Source organism: Triticum aestivum, chromosome 5B (assembly GCF_018294505.1).
Source record: "Triticum aestivum cultivar Chinese Spring chromosome 5B, IWGSC CS RefSeq v2.1, whole genome shotgun sequence".
Taxonomy (NCBI): Eukaryota; Viridiplantae; Streptophyta; class Magnoliopsida; order Poales; family Poaceae; genus Triticum; species Triticum aestivum.
The window spans coordinates 393,165,093-393,173,135 of NC_057807.1; positions in this window are offsets into that span (position 1 = coordinate 393,165,093).

Here is an 8,043-nt window from a genome sequence, read left to right on the forward strand (position 1 = left end):
CCTATTCCCGCCTTTTGGAAATCCTACCAATCCAAGTGGCCCTTGCTTTTTTATAAAAACTAATTCATTTTGAATGAGATGAACTATAAGAATTGAGCGAAGGTCTACAGGAGGCATATATGACTCAGATCTTACATGCTATAGTGTGGTATTTATTCATAATTTGGTTGCAAAATCTGATACGTGCAATGCACGTGTACCTTACTAGTACTTCAAGTATGTGCAAAACACATAAATTAGAATTCCAATGGCACGCTACACAGTGTCTCTCTTACAATTCATGAAGCCACGTGGCACATGTGGAGGCGTTGTCGCGACCTCCTTGTTTGGATTGACCACAATGACGTGCTGCTGATTCCAGAAGAATGTACTCGTCCTCCCTGAGCCATACTGTCGGTACATGCATGAAGCAAAGATGTGCACGCATGCCACGCGCGCACTCTTTCCCTTGCACGCACATGCGGATACACGACCGGATGCAATTTTGTACCAAGATTCACCCCATGTCATAATTTGACACGTGTAAAGTCGTTCACTTCATTGATGGTCAATTAATACAGCGCATGCAAATTGAGTGGACGTGAGGGCGGAAGGAAGACATTACTACTCCACTACGCGCATGCGAGTAGTTAAATCATGGGTTGCTAGTAGTACTTCCATTGTCTCCTTCATATTTTGTGCCAATTTTTGACAGTAACATAATATTTACGCATTTGAGCAGTGTAGTCTACTTGAAATTTATGTTCCACTAAACTCATCGGGAGCCGTTTCGGGCCTCGAAACCAAAACTATCAATTAATATTTACCTTGTTCCCATCCCATTCGAAAGCCTGCTCGCACCTACTAGTGCATACCAAACCTGAACGTGGTCCCACTATGCAGGTATTAGTACTAGTGCTAGTACTTCGGTTATTAAAAGGGGAACTACCTTACCAAAAATTACTCTACCTTTCCTCCTCATAAGTGCTTATTCTTCGTCCGTCCTTGCCATGGCCGGTGAGCAGAGCTCACGGTCAAGGACTACTCGTAACAATGGAGCGGCAACCAAGGCTGCGAAAAAAAAGATAGGGCTTGCCGCCACGCAGAGACCTCGAAAGATCTCTCACGGGCAGGCGATGGCTCCCAGGAGCGCCCTAGCCGCGAAGGCGAACATGCCGAGCCGGCGGCGCTGGAGTTGTTATCCCTCGACGGCTTGCCCGATCAGCTCAATAAGCACCTCAATAAGCACAAGGAGTTCATCCACGGCTTGGTGGAGCTACTGAAGGAGAGCCTCGACGACATTCCCGCTGAACTCAATGAGCAGGGGGAGTTAACCGCCGGCTTGGTGATGCTGCCGAAGAAGAGCATTGCCTCGGAGAAGAAGGTGACCGGGGCAACTTCAGGAGGACAAGGCGAAGCTCTGCCACAAGCTCGGCCTGTTGAAGGAGAAGACCATCGGCTGGAAGAATCTGCATGAGAATAGTAGTTCCTACATGAAGATGATGTAGGCCCTCGTCATGGAACAGAAGGAGGAGTTGGCGAAGCTCCACATCAAGCACCCGGCTGCTGTCAAGGTACGTAATGCGGCCGTGGAACCGATGTTGAAGGCTCGCGTCATGGACAGAATGAAGAAGATGGCGGAGGAGACACGCAAGGAGATGGAGGCCGTGGAGGCGATGAAGAAGCAGTCACGACTCCGTGGCAAATTAGATCATTTGGGGTGATAATCTTCCTTCTTTTTTTGCTCCTGTGTTTCATCTTTTGCTTCGGGTGTTTCGCCACACGTGTCACGTTCTCTGTGAGACATGAATAGAACAATGATAACAATGAGATGACTAACAAATTAGATCATTGTTATCGCCATATGGCACTGGGCTGTCGTGTTTTGTGCTCCTCTGTCGTAGTACTACTCTAATGGAAAACTTGAGTATACCGCACAGTTCTTTGCTCCTCCTCAGTTCGTTGGCACATTTATACGAGCAGTCAAATCACAAGGCCCCGCCTTCCAGCAGTAATGAGCCGTCAAATTACAAAGGCCCTCGCCTCTCGTGAAACCGACCAAGCTAGACTGCCCTCCCTCTAGACTTTTAAAAAATGTATACTTTTGTACAGTAGTAAAACTTGAAATTAAAAAAAAGGTGGTACATATAGAGAGCGCTCGTCGCTAAATTATGCATATAGTACTATAAAAAAGGCTAGTCACAATAATGGTGTCCAGCACAACCCACCCCTCAAATAAAAAGCACCCTAGAATTCTTTTACAAAACTAAGCACCCTGAAATTCTTTCACAACTAAATTGCTGGCTATATGATGTTCGCTATATATATTGTACGTATATAATGTGAAGAATAGAGTGGTAGTACTATCTATATCTATCTATCTATATCTATCTATCTATACCTATACTAATTATGGACTCCCTAAAAATCCCCACGTTAATTAGAATTTATGAGCCATTAATCTAGTGGGACCGAATTATTACGGTCTAGATTAATCCGTAAAATCCTAGGAAAAAAACTCCTTATCTTGATCTATCTTGCAACTTCTCGGTTTTAAACTCCCATCTCTATATATATCTATAGGCTCACGGGCTAAAAAAAGTGACGCAGCCTACACATGTACAAACAACGTTAAGTTTCAAAAAAAAAAAGAAGAGAAACAAATACGAGCAGCCATCCATCATGTAGAAGAAAAAAAAATAAGAGTAGCCGTCCATCATGTGGGTACAGGTTATAACGATGTACTACTAGATTAAAGAAAGAGTCCTTCACCAATAAGCATCCATGTTACCACGTCATATAACTTTTTTTTGGAAACACCACTTCATAGAACTAATCATTGTACGTATGATGACCATGTGAATCACTTTGGGCTGCTAGATTAGCGCACACCCTCAATCTCACATTGATGTCGCATGTCCCCCTGCGTACACAATCTAACACGTGCACCCTATAGCCGGCCGCCTCCCATCAACTAAAACTCGTTGCCGCCGCCCTCTCGCTTTCATCCGTCTACTTCCATCATCAATCACCTTGCCTCGCTGCCGCTGCAAGCCAACAAACATAGCATCTCTCTCTCGATGGTTCATCTCGATCCAGTGCTGCAATCACGGCTCTCGACCAATCGCTAAATCATCTCAAATCCTTGGGGTTCCATCGTTGGGATCTGTCACATTCTTACCCCACTGATAGGTTCTCTTCACCTGCGATTTTCTGTCCCCATAGCAGGTAAATTTGACTATCTATACACCTTTCAGCTTTTCTCTTTCTTGCGATTGATGGTTTAGATTTGAATTTGAGGTTACATAGCCAAGTTATATGGTCTCAAATTGTAGAATAGCCTAGGTAGACCTGATGAGATGCAACCATAATTCGTTAGAGAAAAGGATTTGCATCACATTACTATAAAAAATAAATTTCATTATATGTAATTACATATAGAAGTTTGTATTATTTTCCTTCTCTCATATGGCAATATTTAACACCATATAATGTTTCATCTCCCATGCTAAAGATTTTTTCTGTCCACATATATAAATCGCCATACCGGGTCATCAGCCTGTTCTCATGCAGCGTCATCCTGATGTTCGATGGACCAAAGAAGGCCATGCTGCTAAGTGAATTAGCAAGGAGTTCATACTGACAACTAGCAAGGAGTCTCATATGCATGCAGATTGGCTCTTTACGTAAAGACTGATCGAGTCATATTAGGTAGTTTAATCGATTATTTCACCTTTACAGAAGTCCCTCACATCCACTGTCTGTGATCTTTCTCCCATATGTATCAATCCAATGTAGTTACGAGTCTAGCGCAGATCAAGGACGTGCTCTTTAGTAGCTTTTGGAAGGAATAATTTTTAGCATATACATGCACCCATGAAGTGAAGATATATCTTGGAATCCATCACTGGTATACTTCTTCAGAAATCTGTCAGCAGAGTAATCTGGATGGGCTGTTGGTTAATTTATGTGCTTATGAGATGCACTAATTCCAAACTCGGTGGGAAATAAGATACAAGATCAGGTTTGTTCAGTTCATTACATAAACTATGTGCATCATACGCCTGTTTGAGCTATTTTTCTCTTCTCTTGCAGAATTCAAATGCTGATTTAATTCTGGCTAATGCATCAATGCAGTGCATGGTGTGGTGTACTCGACACTTCTTTGGAGGGTTTATCTTTTGAGGTACTAATCCATGTGCTTTTATATACTCCTATATTTTCCATTTGGGAACAATTTACCGGTATATGTGATGATGTCCCATGTAGTCCATTTCGCCTAATCTATATAGAACCCAACATGTTGCAAAGCTGGACCTTATTTCTTATAGATTGTAAGAGTATCTGCTCAACATACAGACAAAAGTTCATAACAAAGTATCTGCTCAATATATGGTTAGCTTATTTCTTACACAATATGAATGCAGTATGGATTCAATTTGCTTAGTTATATATAAAGTTATAACACTACATGGATGGGGTGTCGTGCTATGGATGCTTATACTAATAATTTTTTCTCCCATTACATCCTTCATCTTCCATCTCAGTGGTTAAAGTAAAGCCCTCAATAGGTACAAAGTACTTTCCTATGAAGTTGACATGATCTGGAGGACCCAATTGTTGACCCAATAATTAAGTACTAAAATGTTCTAAATACTACTTCAATAAAATTCTATTGCATTTTATTTGTTAAAATACATCTTATACATTGCAATATTGGATCCCTTCTCCAAAGATAACTGCTCCACGCATTACATGTTGTAATATTCAGAGAAACATATGTTGGCATGTTTATCATGCCATAAGCCTTTTTATAGCTTGCTTCAGTGAAAAACTATTCCCCAGTTTCATGACATAATTGGTACATAAATTGTGAAGTGCTTATTGTGGGTATATTTCTTTTCTCCTTCAGAACAGACAATATCTCAGCAAATGGAAATGCCATGCCTCATTTACTCGAACGATGCATCAAAAATATGAGTGCTATGTCCCCTAGAGTTAATAACTAATGTTGGTTTTTAGTATCACATCAACTTCATCTATTTTTATGGAATTTGTTTTCATATACATGAGCACGCACTACAATTTATCTTCAACCTAATTGCAGATGCCAAGTACTTATTCTTTGGTGTTATAAAACTGTAGTGAATTGAATAATCAACACTTAGATTAGTTGCAGATCCCGAGAACGAAGATATGGAGAGCATGGTTACTTTGGTGGAAAATATAAGATGGTCGCCGAGATTTAATACCGATTTTTGCATAAAAACCCATTGTGTTTCAATAGATAGTTGGGTACACTAAATGTTTTACCTTATGAAATGCCCATTTTCATGGTGAAGCTCTACTTACTTCGGTTACACGATGTAGACATGCATTTGTGGTAGAATCAAACACCCTATTTGCCCTTCTTGCCTACATTTTCTTATAGCAAGCATGACAGACCAATTAGACACAAGCTTAGCGTGAGGTATATAGAAACATTTGGTTGTTCAACTATTTTCAAGATGGTTCTTAAATTTCTAAAGATCTCATGTGTATTCTTCTATGCTTTGCTACTTTCAATCTAATATGTCTTAAATATCTTGATCATTTTTATCTACACAATATAAAATGTCCAGGTTTAGGAACAACAATCTATTTGTAATATGTTGCCTTTTCTGATAGTATATTCAAGTTTAGACTATACATAAATGAATGAAAATTTTATATTCTCAAAATTTTGATGAGCTGGTAACCAGTGTTGGTGGTATTGATATACTAGACATTATTTATATGTACTCAACTGAAATTATATATTTTTATCAAATTTAAAAAACGATAGACTTAATACTTTTATAAACTAGCCCGTGCGAATGCTCGGGTTGACGACTAGTACCAACTAAAAGATGAAATGTAAGAAATACTAGTATGTACGTACTGAAGAGTTAAAGTAACGAGAAGAAACATAACATAGTTCTGCTGGGGGCTCAGCACAACACGCCCCTCAAATTAAATTAAGCACACCTGAAATGAAACTATGCAACTAATCCGGTAGACACTGCATTAGAACCACCATGAGCAACGACACTGCCACCTTACTCGGAGTCCTCGTCCACGTCCTCGACTTCGTCCTTGTCGCTCTTCCTCTTGGCTGATACGTGTTTGCTTGAACCGCACACTTCGCTCTTGCTCTTCATCCAACCCTTGTACATATTGAAACAAAGGTAGCCATCCATTGCAGCTTGGATGTGGTCTATTTCTAGTACATTCCGCTGCCATGCATGACAATCAAACGTGTGATGAGGTTTCTCCAGTTTACCATATGAAGGATGAACCATGGCTCCTGCCAGGGTCAGCATTGAAGGCTGGCCACTGGAGGGCAGCAGCCGATTCTTCTGGAGGTCGAAGGGGTTGCCTACAATAAGGCCAATCTGACCTAGAACTCTTTTGTCGTTCGTAAAGTCTACAGTAACGAATTTGACTAGGTTGCTCTTGAGGAAGTTCTTAAAATCAGGCATTCAACGTCGGCATGGCATATGTGGTAGACCAAGCATAAGTCATGCACGCAAACCTGGATCACGGCGGGCTTCTTCCTCTCTTCCTCCTTTAGATCCTTCTCTCGTCCCAGGACTGTCGTGTACTCAACATCTAGCCCAGCGACCCACTCATCATCTGAGTTTTCGAACATGCGTCTGAAGCAAGAAAGGCATCCTTTCACCGTCGCGGAAGAATGGGTGTAGATGATGTCGAACTCATCACCGGTGATGGTTCTAACCTTGTACTCACCGGAGATCATGGAGACTTGGGACGCCATGGATTTGGGACAAGGTTTAGGATTAGTGGAACTGCCATAATGTGAAAGGACGGGATGACTAGGAGCAAACCACCATAATATTAAAGGACGTGCGGGGACAAGTAGGAGCGAACTACCAGCGTGCGAATGGCAGGGTAGTGGCTTTCCATTCTCCAATGATACGGGCTTCTGAGAGCCCTTGGATCTGAGATCGAACAGTTACATTGTGTGATTCTAGACCTATGGGTGAATATCCTATCCTGGAGGGTTATTCTGCAAATTTTCAGCAACTTAGCATGCGACCGTTCGATCTCAGATCCAAGGGCTGCCAGCAACCCTTATCATGGTCGCGCCCTTGGAGATTTAACACGGTGCGTTAGGCTATCTGATGTTGGCATGTCATCACTTAGTAACTCATACTACAACAAGGTTAGCTATAAGGTTGGCTATAAGTGTATTTTTTTACTTCTCTCTATCTCTTTCTTCGTAAGTATTTATTGCATTTGCCAAGGAGTGACCTCTTCCAATGAAATGGTGCTTTAGATGAGGTGCTAAGGGCATTAAATGGCTTAGCAATCAAGTCCCCAATGCACAGGTGCTTATTAGTTTTTGTTGCTAAGTTTGCTTCATTTAATTAGCTATAGACTCAAAATTGTCTTTTCACCTAGGTACACGCTCTTAGCACCATTTCTTCCTTGGGTTACCAAACTAGTCTCTCTCTTCTTGATTAACTTGCCACATCAGACTTTATGCCTATGTGGCAAGCTTAGCACCTGTAGGAGTAAGTAAGTACAATAGTGCGCTTTACATGGCATTTTTGCATATGTGCAGGAAAGAGAGGCAAGGAAAAAGTGGAGAAGTGGGCTCATGCAAGAGCCAGCCTCTACTACATGAGCATTGGGAGAGGCACCTGTATGGAGGTGGTTAGGAATCGGGAGACTCACGCCGGTCGTAGCGCCGCAGTTAAAATAATGGCAAGTCAAATCACGGGGCCCCACCTGTCCAACAGTAACTCGCTGTCAAATCACACAGCCCTACATTTGCAGCAGCCTACTCCCTCATCTTCTCGCATCTTTGTCGAACCGACTAGGTGGAACTGCCCCGCCTACCGCACAGGAAAAGCCCCTCACTCAACTTTTAAATAGTACAGTATACTAATTTTGTATCCATGGATTGCGCCATGGAGCAAACCTCTAGAAAAGGGCGGTACACATGTACGGAGTATACAACACGCCTGTCGTGTTCGTGTCACACCCCAGACAGTCGGTCGTTCTGGCACGCTGCTCTCT